An 18,026-nucleotide genomic window follows, 5' to 3' on the forward strand; every position below is an offset into this window, starting at 1 on the left:
CCTACCAAACAATTTATGTCTTGATCCATTACCTCTTCTTGACACTTCCTTATCTTCTCTAACAACTCTAGCTAGAAAGTTATACTATACACTTTCGCTTCATCAGGCTTACAAACTCTAATTTCCAATTCCAGCATCTGAAATTCCCTGTATATCTCTTCGGGTACTGATAACACATTCAACTTTTCTTTCTGACTTAACGTGTACCGGGATGATAGTTAATCATGCAATCATAATCTTTAATAAACTCTAACCATCTTTTCTGTCTCATATTAAGCTCCTTTTACATGAATATGTACTTTAAGCTTTTGTGATTCGTATAAATCTCGCATTTCTCTCCATATAGATAATGTCTCCAAATTTTCAAAGCGAAAACTATGGCTGCTAGCCCCAAATCATGAGTAGGATACTTCTGTTCGTGTGGTTCAATTTCCTTGACGTATACGCAATCACCTTATCGGGTTGCATCAGAATGCATCTGAGCCCTTTATGAGAAGTATCGCTATAAATTACGAAATTTCCTTGATCGTCTGGAAGTGATAAAACAGGTACCGTGATTAATATTTTCTTTAATTCTGGAAAACTTTCTTCGCATTTATCATTCCATATAAACTTTTCATTCTTCTGTGTAAGCTTCGTCAATGGTGTTGCAATCCTTGAGAAATTTTGAACAAATCGGTGATAATATCCCGCTAATCCCAAGAAACTTTTTACTTCTGTTGGTGTTCTCGGTCTTTCCCAATTTGTAATAATCTTCGCTGAGTCCACTTTGATCCCTTCATTACTGACTATGTGTCCTAATAACTGAACTTCCTGTAACCAAAACTCATATTTCGAGAATTTAGCATATAACTTCTTTTTCATTAAAATCTCCAAAGTTGTTCTCAAATGTTCTGCATGATCCTCTCCTGTCTTTGAATAAATCAAAATATCGTCTATGAACACAATAACAAACTTATCCAAGTATTCCTTGAAAATTTTGTTCATCAAGTCCATGAATGCTGCCGGGGCATTGGTCAATCCAAAAGACATCACTAAAAATTCATAATGTCCATACCTTGTCCTGAAAGCTGTCTTTGGTATATCCTCTGGCTTAATCTTTAGTTGATGATATCACGATCTCAAATCGATCTTGGAGAAGTACTTGGCTCCTTTCAATTGGTCAAACAAATCATCAATTCTGGGTAATGGATACTTGTTCTTGATTGTAAGCTTATTGATCTCCCGATAGTCGGTGCACAGTCTCATGCTCCCATCATTCTTCTTGACAAATAGTACCGGTGCACCCCACGGGGATACACTGGGTCTGATTACTCCTTTCTCTAATAATTCTTGCAATTGCTTTGCTAGTTCCTTTATCTCAACGGGCGCCATTCTGTACGGGGCCTTGGATACTGGTTCCGTTCTAGGTACTAAGTCAATCGCAAATTAAATTTCTCTGTCTGGAGGAAGTCCTGGTAACTCATCGGGAAACACGTCTGGAAATTCATTGACTACTGGAATATCTTCAAATTTTGCTTGCTCCTGACTTCTATCAATCACATAAGCAACGAAATGCTCGCATCCTTGCCGTAGTAACTTTTTAGCTTGAATTATTGTTAAAAACTTCTTTTCTTGCTTCTGACCCTTAAACGTTACTATTCTTTCGTCTGGCGTCTTTACCATTACCTTCTTATTTCGACAATCTATCTGGGCATCGTGCTTAGATAACCAATCCATTCCTAAGATAACGTCAAACTCTCCTAGCTTAAATGGTATCAAATCTATACAAAACTTATTATCAGAAATCTGAATCTCACAATTCCCACAAACTTGATTAACAGATATACGTTCTTGATTTGCTAATTCCACAGTCATTATTTCATTTAAATACTCAACCGGACAATTTAACTTACTAACAAAACCTTGAGAAATAAATGATCGAGTTTCCCCCGAATCTATTAATACTTTGGCACATAAAGAATTCACATTAAGCATACCTGCCATGACATCTGTATCCTGGATAGCGTCCTTCACAGACATATCAAAAACTCTAGCCCTTGGAGTCTCATTCACTACTGGGGTCGTTCCCATAATTCTCATTGTATTACTGACTGGGGCTGGTGCCTTGCAATCCCTGGCTATATGTCCTGGCTTTCCACATTTAAAGCATGTAAATCCAATAGCTGGAACCTTAACCACTGGATTCCAGATATGCTGATCCTTGTTTACTGGCTCTCTCGCTAGCTGATTGCGGCACTCCCTCGAATAGTGCCCTTTCTGATTACACTTAAAACAAACCACATTCAACTTATTACAGACTCCTCCATGTTTCTTCCCACATACCTGATAATCTAGAAAAGTTAATCTCAACTGATTCGGCTGATTCACATTGACTGGACGGTTGCTTTGACCTCCGTCGCCTGCATTCTGTTTGTTGACATTAAAATTTCTCCCCGGCTAAAATCTGCCCTTCTTAAAATTCAAAAACTTTCCTGGTTGTGACTGACCTTCATTCCCTTCAACTTCCTCTTCTTACTTTCCTTTTCTTTCTGTGACATCTCACTCTCAGTTTCTGCAATCATGGCCTTCTGTACCACTCCTGCATAGGTATCCAATTCAAAGATGGCTACCTTCCCTCTGATCCATGGCTTCAGACCTTGCTGGAATCTCTTAGCCTTCTTCCTGTCAATATCCACATATGATGGCACATACCTTGATAACTCTTCAAACTTACTTTCATAATCACCTACCGACATATTTCCTTGCTTTAACTCTAAAAACTTCAGCTCCATCTGATCCTGAACAAACTGGGGAAAATATTTTTCTAAAAACAATTCCTTAAACCTCCCCCAAGTAATAACATCTGTACCTTCCAATGTCTTCACAGTCTCCCACCAATAGGTGGCCTCATTCTTCAAATAATAACTTGCAAACTCCACCTTCTGTTCTTCCTTCACTTTAACTAAAGCAAATGACTTCTCTATTTCCTTTAACCAAACATTTTCTTCAATCAGATCTAGGGAACCCTTGAATTCTGGTGGGTTTACTGCCTGAAAAGTTTTGAAAGTTACCTGGGGATTGGTCTGTCTTTGCTGTTGTTGAGTTAAGTGAACTGTTTGTTGGGCCAAGATTTGGAGAATCTGGGCTATTGCTGGGTCTATGGGTCTTGGGTTTACATTCTGGTTAGTATCATCTTGCTTGTTATTGTTGTTGTTGGTTTCTTCATTCTGGGTGTTGGTGCGGGTATTCCTTCTGGGATGCATTTTCTAAAAAGAATCAAACAACTTATTTAGCTTTTAAATCAAATCCTTTGCATAAAAAAAAGTTTTGTAAAACAGAAATATCTCTTTTTGAAAATAGTTGTAACAGTTGAACTAAGTAAATTGCATGCTTCTTTACAGAATATAAACAGTTAAGGGAATAGGGTACATGGTATCACAGGGGTATAACTGGTGCAATAGATAAAGTAAAGTAAAATAGGTGCAGTAATGTAAATGACAATGCTGGTAAGGAAAATGTACTGATATATATAGATCAAAAATTTTAGGTAGTACAACCGTTAAAATGCTTCGGAAGTAAAAGCAAAAGGGTACAACAAACCTACTCACTAGTCAGCAAATCTAGTCTATAAATACAACCCAAAAGTCTACTGATATATACTACACACTACTGTACATACTAAACAACCACAACAGCACTGATCAGCATCTCTATCTCTGGATCTAACTCCAAGGAAACTCTGGTCCTCCCAGCCTCTCAAAGTCTTCCATCACCTCACTAGCCCATCCCAAAAGTGCATCAGGGCCTCGACCAGGTAATGTAGCTCCATGTAGCCTAGCCTCAAGAATCCTGCGTGTCACATGGATCTCCTCTCGAAGCTCCCTCACACCACGATCAACATCGGTAGTCTTGATGATATGCTGTAGCTCTCGGATCTGTGCCAACAAGGAATCACGCTCCCATAAAAGAGCCTCATACCGGTAATAAGGAACAGGATGCAATGTAGACTGGAATGGGGCACCCGCAACTGAATGCCCAGTGGAATCTGAATCAGCTGGTGAGGGTCCTCTGATAGATGGTCTCATGCCTGGGGGTGGAATAGCCTACAGTGGTACGGGCTGCAACACAGGTGGAGGTAAAATAGCCAACACTGATGGAACAACATGATGTAGATCTGAAGATGGTCCTCCAACTGAGGGCTCTGAGTGATCAGCTGGTATGGAAATGAAAGAGTAGGCCATCGCTGTTATCTGAAATCATATCGCAATATAAGAATCTCGAACCACAACGCGAATTATACTAATACCTGTTATACCGTATCACTCAACCTCTCGACATTCTATCTTTCTATTTCCTTACTTCTATTCCAAACCCTCTACCCATTCCTGTCAACCTAGGCTTGTGTCAGTGACTTATAACCTGTAGCTCTGATACCAAACCCGTGGCGCCCTCCAAACCCGGGTCAGAAGTTTGGGATCCACACACACATACACCATATTTATAACTTGCTTATAACAATAATAAAGATAATAATAATATACAGTGACCCTACTTACCAACTACCACGGACCGCAATAGGTTAAAGTATGCACACAAGCCACACACACACACTTTATATTACAACGTCCAAATCCCAACTATTCAAATTCACAACTGAATATTAAACATTATTACAAACTTTTACAAACTTAAAATATTTCAAAGCTGCTAGCTATCTTAACTCGATCAACCTGGACCCCTAGCTCTCGCACTGGATTGGGGATCCTCGCTACCAACTGGTTCCTTCTTAACTGCAAAAGAACATAAACAACATCGCACAAATGAGCTAACTAGCTCAGTAAGACACAATGACAAGACTGAGAATAATGATCATCAAGTAAAAAGAGTTAAGGTATCAAGTGAACAATGATTAATGATTTAGAATTGGATATTATATTTTTATTTTAAAAACCAAGGTTAGGCTGCTGATCAGTCAAGCACTAACCCCGAGCAAGGCACACAGCTCTGCTCTAATTACTGGATCCAAGGCACACATTGGCCTAACTTGACCACCAATCTGGTCTGACCATGAATCTGGTCCACAATTTTATAAAGCAATCCAATTCTAACATAATAACAGAATAAACAATGTAAAGTAATAAACAAAATCATAAGCAACATTGGATATTCAATCTTCACAAAGGATCAATATGTCAATTTCAAAGAATGGCTGTTAGGTAATGAAAGAATTGGATAACAAATGAATCAAAGTTTCAAGGTTGCAAGGATTTGGTCTTTCAAAGCATAAGGTACAATGGTTTGAGTATGTAAGCAATTTGAGCCAGTATATGGCATTTAGTTTGTATGTATTTGTGGAGTAGTATCGTATCTCTGTGATTCGTATTCGGGTATACAACAATTAATGGTTCAGAAAGAATAAGGTTTACGGCTCAAAGATCAACAACTGAAATCAAGGTTTAGGGTTCAGTGCTTCAAAACACTTGCAATATAGAATGGAACTATCAATCATCTACAATATATTTCGAGAAAGTTCAGAACACTTGCCTGATATTAGCTTGTTATACTTCTCTAACTTCCAATCATAATCTCCTACTCCTCGACTATCTGTTTCAATTTCCTACGCCTTGCCTCTTCTGTTCACGTATCATAAACATCTATCAATACTCAACTCATACGATTCCATTTGATATACACTTCTATCTACCCTTCATTTTACCCAAATCCGATTAACGGATTGAAAGTTATGCTATAAACAAGTAAACACCGAACATATAGACCGTCAGTCAAGCAACAAGTCACATATAACACGTAACACATCAAACAATCAATGATATATCATTTATAAATGAGTCTCGGGTCATAAACATGCTTTCGGGTATTTAATATGATTTTTAAAACATTTTTCAGAATTAAAACGGGTCGTTGGATCAATTTTAAAGCAATAAACAGGGTTCGGTTGGCCAAATCTGGCTTCAAAACAATTTTATAATAATTATCGAGCCTTGAAAATAATTTAAAATAATATTTTAAAGCTCGAAATTATTTTTCAGAATTTTTAAATCATTTTTAAATAATTAAATCTAAATAAATAATTAATTAAAATCAATTAATAATTAATTAATTCAATAATCAATTAATTTTCGAATTAATTGACTAATTAATCAATTAATTATTAACTAAAATTAATTAACTAATTAATTCAGATTTATTTTTGAATTAAAAATAATTTTTGGAATTAAAATAATAATTTTTGGGATTTTCAAAAAATTAAAAATGAATTTTTATAATTAAAATAAATAGAAAATATGATTTTTTAACATTTTTAAAACAGGAATCCTATTTCTGCAATTTCCAGAAACTTCAGGGACTAAACTTCACCATCTTCAAAAGTACAGGGACTAAACTGCAATTTTGCAGTTCAGTCGCTGGAAAATTACGAAAATGGCCGGAGAACACGTTCCCGGCATCCTCACACCACCATCTCCTCCAGATTACATCTTCAAAACACCAGGAATCTATTCATGCAATCAAAACACATCAATAACCCCTGAGTTGGCCGAAATTTGGTTGGGAAGTTCGCCGGTTTCCGGCGAGCTCGACGTAACTTTAAAAACACAACTCCCTTCAAACCATGAATCGTCTGTTAATAAGCTATACACCAATCAATTGCAAATTTTTTCTAGTTGCAAAACAGTCATGCTAGAATGGTAATGGGCTTTCCACCCATATATGAACAACGGAGGTGGTACCAAACAGGCACTTCAACAGTTTATAACCCCTAGAACAGAAAGCCCTAAATTTCAATTAAGAACATTCATACGGGTTATGAACCCTAATTTTAAAATTCGAAGATTAAACTCAATTTTGAACATGTTATTGAACTCCAAATCAGTCATATGACATAAAAATCATCAGGAAAACAAGCTCTACAACATGCAATCATCAAATCATTCAAACAATCATCCGAACAAAAAATTATATTTTTAATCAAAATAATTCAAAAATAAATAAAAATATAGAAAATAAACCTTTGATTCTGCAGTTCTGGAACTTGTATAATCTGATAGTACTCTTCAAACCCTTCATTTTGGTTACTCAAGCTTTCCAAATGCATTTCAATAACACCTCCGAATTGCTATTTGATTCTTGAAAGTTTATATGAATATATAGATTTTCTCTGTAAAATTATATAATTACTGTTTGCAAATGATTTTCGGTACGAAATAAAATACGGTAAAGGCTATTTATAATTACGGAAAATTAGTATCCCGTTGGATCATTCCGGATACAAAATGGTACGTTTATTTATAAAAACAGATCCAAACGGTACCGGTTTTCAGGATAATTATCCAAATCAGTATAATTTGTACTGCGGTCTTGGTCTCAGCGCCTGGTTACACGTATTACGAGGTGATAATTGTAATAGTTTAATAAAAAGATTTCGTTTATCGAAAATACTAGTTTTATTGATTTACCGAAATGAATAATGTATCGAAAATATTGCGCCGGGACCCGCGCAGGACAAACCGTACGCCGGATCGAAAAAGTCGAAACATGGAAAATGCTCGGAATATTGAAATTAGGTTAGGAAAGAGTTCTCGGAAGAGTTTCGGGTTATAAAAACGTAAAAATCGATGACGTCGGTTGGTTCCCGATTGTATAAAATAGTTTATAAATACTCGGAAAAAGAATTTATAAAATCCATATATTTCCTATAAAATCATAAATCAACATAAAAATAAATAGGAAGATATGACAATTATCTATATTTTATTTTGGACATATAAAAATTAAAATACTCAATTAATATTATTTTTAAACATCCAAATACATATACCACTTAACAAATAATTCACAGAATAAAAACTGGACATGCATAATATTTATTTATAAGCAAAAATAATTACACGATACATCCTATATATTACAGTTCGTATACAAAATTTAGAAATTCTGGATCTTCAAAGCCAGGTAGTTGTTGCACATAAACCTCTTCTTCCAACTCACCATTAATAAATGTATTCTTCACATCCATTTGATATATCTTAAAATTTGAATGTGTAGCAAATGCTAGGAAAATCCTTATTGCTTCAAGTCTTGCAACTGGAGCAAAAGTTTCATCTTAATCAATCAATCTTGCTTTATTTCTGGTAACAATTCCATTTTCATACATCTATTTCCGGAACACCCACTTTGTCATAATAATACTTCTGTTCTTTGGTGCAAGAACCAATTTCCAAACTCTGTTTCTATCAAACTGATTTAATTCTTCTTGCATAGCAGATATCCAATCAGGATCAAGAAGGGCTTTCTCAGTTTTCTTTGGCTCAACTTGTGACAGAAAACATGCTTGAAGGCATTCATTTGCAGTTGCAGTTCTAGTCCTCACTCCAACAGTTGGATCTCCAATAATTGCTTCTTTAGTGTGACTTCTATCCCACTTCCTTGTGTGAGTTTGTTGACTTGTGTTTTTTGCATCTTCTTCATTACTGACATGAATTCCAAAATTTTCTTCTCTTTCTCCCCCTGAGTTTGTGCTATCAAATTCAGGTCCATGAGATGAGCTTCCACTCTGATGATTCACTTATTCAGTTGACTCTTCATTTATTATGTGATTTTTGTTGACTTCATCTTCATCATCAGAATCACTATCAATGTTGAGATTTTCAAACTTAAGGGTTTCTTCTTCATTTTCATCAATGCATTATAAGTCTGGGCACTTGTAATCATCAAAAGTAACATATGTGCTTTCCATGATCTTCTTTTTCTCAATCACATAGACTTTGTATGCAGTTTTTTCCAATGAATATCCCAGAAAAATTGCCTCAAAAACTTTAGAGTCAAATTTTTCCACATATTCAGAGTTCTCCTTCAATACACAACATTTGCTTCCAAACACATGAAGATGCTTTACAGTAGGCTTTCTTTTAGACAAGATTGAGTAGGGTGATTTGCCAAGATTCTTATTAATGAGATATATTTTTGAGTATAGCATGCAGTGTTAACAGCCTCTTCCTAAAAACTAGTTGGCAATTTTGCATCTTGTAGCAATGTTCTAGCAGCCTCCACCAATGTTCTGTTCATTCTCTCAACTACACCATTTTGTTGAGGTGTCCTAGCTGCTGAGAATTCTTGAACAATGCCTTTGTCTTTGCAGAATTCAGTTAAGGTTGCATTCCTGAATTCCGTTCCATTGTCACTCTTCAATCTTTTCACATAATTCTGATCTTCAGCCTGCTTTTCAATATTCTTGATGTGCTCAATTATGATGTGTGGAGTCTCATCCTTAACATACATAAATTCTACCCATGTGTACCTTGAGTAGTCATCCACCATCACAAGTGCATACATTTTTCTTGAAATTGACTGGACATTAACTGGTCCAAATAAATCCATGTGAATAAGTTGCAAATGTGCACTTATAGAATTCACAGTTTTACTCTTATGACTTGATCTTTTCATTTTCCATTTTTGACAAGCATCACAGACTTCATCTTGATCAAACTTTAGATTAGGCATGTCTCTCACTAACTCCTTTTTGATCATAGTGTTAATTGCCTTGAAATTCAAGTGTGACAACTTTTTATGCCATAGCTTGCTTTGTTCTACAGATGCCTTGGTGTAAAAGCAACACATTCCATCCTTATTTTCTGAGTCCAAGTCTGCAACAAATAAGCTTCCTTTCCTTGCTCTTTTCAGAGCAACTTCACCAGTTTTCTTGCTGATAAAAATGCATTCTTCTTTGTTGAATAAAACTTTAAAACCTTTATCTGCAAATTGGCTGAAACTGAGAAGATTCACTTCAAAACCAACTACAAGTGCTACATTATCCATGACAACATTTCCAGAAATCAAGTTGATATATCCTATTGTGAAGCCTTTGCTGTTGTCTCCAAAAGGCACCAATGGGCCAGCCTTCTCCTCAAACTGTGATAGCAGGGCCATATCACCTGTCATATGTCTTGAGCATCCACTATCTATAATCCATATGACTTTCTTCTTTTTGCCCTACACACAATGAGTTTAAGTGTGTTTAGCAATCCAAGCAGTGTTGGGTACTTTCTTCTTGTTAACAGAGTAAGCAGAATCAGAATGAGTTGTTTCAGATAAAATAGAATTCATTGACTGTTGTGCATTTTCCCTTTTGATGTAGACCCAATTTTTACTTCTTTAAGGTCTATTCTCAGCTTGTGACAACTTTTCATTACTTTCAAGTTGTAAGGGATGCAATCAAACTTATCACAAAATGAGTAGGGATCATTTGCATTTGCTTCATTGTACTTGCATGCTCCTTCTACTGGCTTGCTAACAGCCTTTTTAAAAAGGTGAGTTAGATGATTCATAGAGCCACATTTTTGACATTGTTTCTTTGGAGCATATGTAATATAAGCAAAATTGTTGCTTTTATTTATCCCAGTCTTGCCATTTCTATTTTTCTTTTTCTTTCTTGCATCTCCAGTTTTTATTTCCTTGACAGGTGTCTTAAAAACTTAGTTTACCATGGGCTTCTTTTCAGCTTTGGAAGTTGGAGTTATTTCTGCATTTTTCTTCTCACTGTCTTCATCAGCAATTTCTTCCTGACTTTTCCCTTAACACAGTTCCAATCTCATTTACACACTTCAACTTGTTTTTCAGATATTCATTTTCTTGCTTGACTGACTCAAGATCCACAAACAGTAGATCCATTTTTTGCTTCTCACTTCTCATTAGCTTTTGTTAGCATACTGACTTCCTCAGTAGCAGCTACTAAGCTAGTGTGTATATAGAACATCTCCACACTCATCTTTTCCACAGTCTCCTTATATTAACTAGCATTTAAATTAATGGTGGTTAGATTTGGTACCTTTGATTTTGAAGTAGATGCTTCTCCTTACTCAAAAGCCATGAGTGCATAATTTCTAACTTCTTCATCCTCGTCATCAACATCAGTGTCATCCCAACTCTTTCCTTCTGCAATATAAGCTTTTCCAGACTGCTTCTTAAAGAGAGCTTCATACTTTGCTTCTAGTTCAAGATATGCCTTATCTTTCTTCACCTTTTTAGACTTTCTGCATTCAGTAGCAAAGTGACCTAACTCATCACAGTTGAAGCACCTTATTTTTTATCTGTCCACAGATCCTATTTTGTAGCCACCTTTGCTAACTAAATTGTACTGAGTTTTTGGTTTCCAATTGTTACTGTTGGAAGATTGTCCCTTGCCTTTGAAAAACCTTGGCTTCTTGACTCTTATGTTGGAGAACTTCCTAGCCAAGTATTCCATGGATTGGTCCATTTCATCTAGCTCATCCAAGGTACAATATTCATCTTCCTCCAGTTCCACCACAACTTGTTTCTGAGGTCTTTTGCTCTTCACTTTCTCATCTTCACTTTCTTCTCTGTCATTTACAATTAAAGCAATTGAACCATCAACAATATGACCATGGTGTGATTTCAATGACTTTATTTGCATTATTTCAAGTTCATAAGTTTTCAAGATTCCATATAGAACTTCCAAAGTTATTCTGATCAAATCTCTTCCTTCTCTAATGGCTGATATTTTTTGTTCAAGATGGTCAGGAAGGGATAGCAAAAACTTTAGGTTAACCTCCTCAACCTCATAATATTTATCATGTAGCAGCAAGTCATTTATCAATTTATTGAACATTTCAAAAACTTCAGTGATTCCTTCTTTGGATTTAGCCATAAACCCCTCATACTGAGAAACAAGAATCCTCCTTTGGTTTGACCTAACCCCCTCTATTCCTTCACACAAGATCTCTATTTTCTCCCAGATTTGTTTAGCTGTGTCACAGTTGACAATGTTATTGTACATTACATTGTCAAGTGACTCTATCAAGATTAGCTGCAAGCCACTATCTAGTGAGACTTTTTCTTTCTCAGGCTCAGTGTATTCTGAAGGATCTTTAGGAGCATAATGTGCTGGAATGACCATGTCTCCATCTGTAGATTCCTCAACTTTTACCATGGGAGTGAAAGGCCCATTCTTGAGGATCTGAATATATAATGGATTGGCCATTCTGATGAACAGCAGCATTTTCTTTTTCCATAATATATAGTTAGATCTGTCAAATGTGGGGATCTTGATACTACTTAGCTTCTGTGTATTCATTCTTCTAAGATCTTTAATCTGTTTACTTTCAGATTTTGCTCTGATACCACTTGTTGGATAATGAATACAACACATAGGGGGGGTGAATGTGTTTTAAACAATTTTAATGGCTTTTTAGACTTTTAAGAATGGTGAACAAAGTAATCTATATTGTAGAGATAATGTGTTTTAACAGAATTATTAAAACATGCACATGAACACAATTATCGTTCAAAACTCACTTAATTTTATATTAAAATCAGCTAGCGTTTACTACCAAGTTTTGGGTTCTTAGTATGTTAAGAACTCAGCTTCTCTCTTGAGAGTTACAAGATTTTCAGATCTATCTGTTTTTTTAAAACATAGCATCCAGTGTTTTTTTTATAGAACAGTAAACACTGGTTTTTACACAGCATGCAACAACATGTACTAAACCCTACTTTTGGATAACCAAATCTTTCTATTTATGGCTTAGTGTGTCTTTGTTAATCTTGCTTGACTGTGACTTTACTTTGCGAGTTAATCATGGCCTTTGATCTTGTACTCTTCAAGCTGCTTTTGTAGACTTTTCAAATCAGTGATTGATTTGTTTGTTGATTGATAATCTTGGATATTAAACTGATCTGCATTTTATACTTGAGCTTCACATCGAGATCTCCAGTTAATCATATAGTGAATTTGATATCTCGATAAGTATAATGACTTATCGAGATCTCTAATTAATCTATAGTTATTTGACTTATTGAAGTCTGTAAGTTCTCTATAAGAGAATTTTGGCTTGTCGAGATCTCACATCTTCATGTCTTCATTTTGGCTTATCGATATCTCTGAGTTCTCTAGTGATGAGTTGACTTATCAATATCTCAGATATCTCTAGTGATATTTTGACTTATGTAATATATAAGTGATGATGTCAAAGATTACTAAAGGTGACAACATCATTAGTGTTCCTGATTAAAATGTGAAGCAAAGCTAAATGGACATCTGATCTAAGGAGAATAATGAACTTTTACATTTCATAATCTGTTAAGCTTGGGGTTAGTCTTGTTAACGGGCATGGATATGTGTTAAGGAATCTTCTCACAAATTGGGGGAGATTATTGTGCAAGACATGCCTGTATCTCAACAAGACTAAGTCATATTGACAACCCTAAGTAAGTTATATTGTTATCTTAGTTTGTATTTATACTTGTAACATTTTAAAGTCTGTAAAAATGTAAAAGAGCAGACTAGAGTCTTTTTCCTGAAATAGTATCAAGCCTAAGGATTATATCTGGAAGAATATTAAGGTGATCATGCCTCAGGAGAATTTTGAAGAAGCTTGGAGTTGAATAAATCTGTTTGGTTGAAAATACTCTAAGTCAAGATCTCTACAAGTCACAAATTTAGTGTTATAGAGAAGTCATTCGAGAACTCCAAATGACTTATCAAGAAGTCAAGAAAGCTACTAGAGAACTCAGAGAGATATCGACAAGCCAAGAAGACATGAAGGTTAGAAATATCGATAAGTCATTTCTTCACTAGGGAACTCAGAGATATCGATAAGTCAAAATTCACTAGAGAACTCTAAGTTGTCGACAAGTCAAAGTGAAGACATGGTGTTGAGAGATCTCGACAAGCCAAAGTTTCATTCGAGAACTCAGAGACCTCTATAAGTCAAATTCACTAGAGCATTAGAGATCTCGATAAAACATTATACTTATCGAGATATCAAGATCTCTATATGCCTAATGGAGATCTTGAGTGAAATTCTCAAAGTACAAAATCATAGACCAATTCAATATTCAAGATAAACAATCAACAAACAATCCAACCAGCTGGATTGACAAGTTTACAAAAAGCAGCTTAAAGAATATGCAAGATCAATGGTGAAGATTAACTGACAGAGGAAGATCAAGATAATTAGAGGATGCTAAAGATATGCTAAGCCAGAAATGGAAGAGTTACTTTTCCATAAATAGAAATGACAAGACAAGTGACAGTTTAGAAAAGCTAATGACATGTCATATTGTACACTGTGTAAACCAGCAGTTAACTGAATTATAAAGTTAACATTGTTCCTTCAGTCAGTTGTAACAATTTAGATAGAAATCTTGTAATTCTCTCAAGAAGAAGCTAAGCTCTTTAAAACAAAGAGCCTAGAATTTTTGTAGCAAAACATTCTTGATTTTTAATATAAAAATTAAGTGAGTTTTGAAAAGATTGTGTTCTTGTTTATTGCATGTTTATTTACTACATTAACACATCTTTCCTACAAGATTAAATTTACTTTATTCAACCAAAAATATTCAAGAAAAGCTCAAAAACAGTAAAACACATTCACCCCCCCTGTGTGTTATTCATTTCCTAACAAGTGGTATCAGAGCAAAATCTGAAAGTAAACAGATTAAAGATCATGGAAGAATGAATATACAGAAAATCAGTAGCATCAAAATTCCTACCTTTGACAAAGCTAACTACACTCTTTGGAAAAAGAAAATGATGTTGTTTATCAGGATGGCCAATCCACTTTACATTCAGATCCTCAAGAATGGGCCCTTCACTCCTATGGTTAGAGTTGGGGAATCTACATATGGAGACATGGTTATCCCAGCTCATTATACTCCAAAAGATCCTTCTAAGTATACTGAGCCTGAAAAAGAGAAAGTTTCCCTGGATAGTGGCTTGTAATTAATATTGATTGAGTCACTTGACAATGTGATGTACAACAACATTTTCAACTGTGACACTGCCAAGAAAATATGGGAAAAGATAGAGATACTCTGTGAAGGGACTGAGGAAGTTAGATTCAATCAAAGAAGGATACTGATTTCACAGTATGATGGTTTCATGGCCAAGCTAAAGGAAAGTATAACAGATGTGTTTGAAAGGTTTAACAAGCTGATAAATGATTTGCAGCTTCATGACAAATACTATGAAGCTGAAGAAGTGAACCTGAAGTTCTTGCTTACTCTCCCTGATCAGTTGGAACAGAAAATCTCAGCAATCAGGGAAGGGAGAGACTTGAGTAGGATAACACTGGAAATTCTATATGGAATTCTTACGACATATGAACTTGAAATGATACAGAGAAAATCATTGAGATCTGGCCAAGGAAATGTTGTAGATGGCTCAAGTGCCTTAATTGTCAATGAAAGCCAAACACTTATTGATGAGCTAAGATCTCAAACTCCAGTGGTCTCAACTAGTGAGCAAAGAACAAATGATTCACATGAACAAGTCATTCTGGAATTGGAAGAAGATGAGTTCTACACTCTTGATGAACTGGATGAGCTAGATCAGTCAATGACTTATTTGGCTAGAAAATTCTCTAACATTAGACTAAAGAAGCCAAGATTTTCAAGGGCAAAGGACAGTCTTTCAACAAAGACAACATCTAGAAAGGAAAAGGGAAGTACATTTCTGAAAGCAAAATTGGCTACAAAACTAGATTTGTTGACAGATCTAAGATAAGGTGCTTCAATTGTGATGAGTTGGGCCATTTTGCTACAGAATGCAGGAAACCAAGAAAGCAAAGAAGGATAAAGCTTATCTTGAACTTGAAGCAAAGTATGAATCTCTTCTGAAGAAACAACAAAGCTTATATTGCAGAGGGTAAAAGTTGGGATGATTCTGAAAATGATGAAGATGAAGAATTTAGAAATTATGCACTCATGTCCTTGGAGCAAGGAGAATCATCATTATCATCTAAATCACAGGTACCAATTCTTACCACAAATGATTTAAATGTGAGTCAATATAAGGAAACTGTAGAGAAGATGAGCACAGAAATGTTTCACATCCACACAATCATGGTTGCTGCTAATGAAGGAGTTAGCAGATTAATAAATATAAATGAGAAGCTTGAAAGTGAGAAGCAAGAAACTGAATTGTTGTTGGTGGATCTTGAAGCTTTAAACAAGAAAATGCATATCTAAAGAACAAGCTCAAGTGTGCAAATAAAATTGAAGCAGCGCTAAGGGAGAAGCTGGAAAAGAATGAAGTGAAGCTGAAATCTTTCAGAAATGTATCTGAACTGGTTGGACAGTACCATGAGAAAAATAAGCCATGTACAAACATTGCTATTGGCCTTGACTATGATGCTATGAATGACAAAAAGAAGACTGTTGGTGATAAAGGGAAAGCAAAGAAAATTGAAAATGCTCCAACCTTTTTGAAAGAGGTTAATGCACCTATATTCAAAGCATGTGAAGTCAACTTCAGTGAAGAAGAATTGATTATTAAGCAAGAAATTACTGATGAAGATAAAGAGGAGAAAACTGCAGAATCAACTCAGTCTTCCAATACTGAAGAGAAGCTCATGGACAAACAAAGTCCCAAGACACCTGTTAGAAAAACCAAAACTGAAGATGCAAGAAAGAAAAAGAAAAATAGAAATGGGAAAATAGGGATAAACAAAAGCAACAATTTTGCTTATGTTGCAGATGCTCAAGAAAGAAATGTGAAAAATGTGGCTCTGTGAATCACCTAACTCACCTTAGTAAAAAGGCAGTTAGTAAGCCAACTAAAGGAGCCTGCAAATACAATGAAGCAAATGCAAGTGATCCCTATTTCTTCTGTGACAAGTTTGACTACATTCCTTGCAACTTAAAAGTGATGAAAAGTTGTCACAAACTGAGAGTAGACCTCAAAGAAACAAAAATTGGGTCTACAACAGAAAGGGAAAATGCTCAACAATCAATGAACTCTATTTTATCTGAAACTACTCATTCTACTTCTCCTAAATCAGTTAACAAGAAGAAAGTACCCAACACTGCTTGGGTTGCTAAACACACTTCAAACTCATTATGTGCAGGGCAAAGTGAAGAAAGTCATCTGGATCATAGATAGTGGATGTTCCAGGCATATGACAGGTGATAAAGCCCTGTTATCACAGTTTGAGGAGAAAGCTGACCCTTTGGTGACCTTTGGAGACAACTGCAAAGAATTCACAATGGGATATGGCAAGATTGTTTCTGAAAATGTTATCATTGATGATGTAGCACTGGTAGCTGGTCTTGAAATGAATCTTCTCAGTGTTAGCCAATTTGCAGACAAAGGCTTTGAAGTTTTATTCAACAAAGAAGAATGCACTTTAATCAGCAAGAAAACTGATGAAGTTGCTCTGAAAGGAGCAAGGAAAGGAAGCTTGTTTGTTGCAGACTTGGACTCAACAAATAAGAATGGTATTTGTTGCTTCTACACCAAGGCATCAGAAGAACAAAGCAATCTATGGCATAAGAAGCTGTCTCACTTGAATTTCAAGGCAATTAACACCTTGGTCAAAAAGGAGTTAGTAAGAGACATGACCAAACTGGAGTTTACTCAAGTTGAAGTTTGTGAAGCTTGTTAGAAAGGAAAAATGAAAAGATCAAGTCACAAGTCAAAAACTGTGAATTTCATAGGTGCACCATTGTAACTTATTCACATAGACTTGTTTGGGGCATTAAATATCTTATCAATTTCAAGGAACAAATATGCACTTGTGATGGTGGATGATTTCTCAAGATACACTTGGGTAGAGTTCATGCACTCTAAAGATGAAACTTCACACATCATAATTGAACATATCAAAAAGATAGAAAAATAGGCTGAAGATCACCACTGTGTAAAAAGATTGAGAAGTGATAATGGGACCGAATTCAGAAATGCAATATTGAGTGAATTCTGTAAAAGCAAGGGCATTGTTCAAGAATTCTCAGCTGCTAGAACATCTCAACAAAATGGAGTAGTTGAAAGAAAGAACATAACGTTAGTTGAAGCTGCTAAAACAATGCTACAAGATGCCAAGCTGCCAACAAGTTTATGGGAAGAGGCTGTTAACACTGCATGTTACACTCAGAATAGATACCTCATTAACAAGGCACATGGCAAATCACCTTACTCAATCATGTCTAAGAGAAAGCCTACTGTAAAGCATCTTCATGTGTTTGGAAGTAAGTGTTACATTTTGAAGGACAACTCTGAATATGTGGGA

This window comes from Apium graveolens, chromosome 2, assembly GCF_009905375.1.
Source record: "Apium graveolens cultivar Ventura chromosome 2, ASM990537v1, whole genome shotgun sequence".
In the NCBI taxonomy this organism is placed as follows: Eukaryota; Viridiplantae; Streptophyta; class Magnoliopsida; order Apiales; family Apiaceae; genus Apium; species Apium graveolens.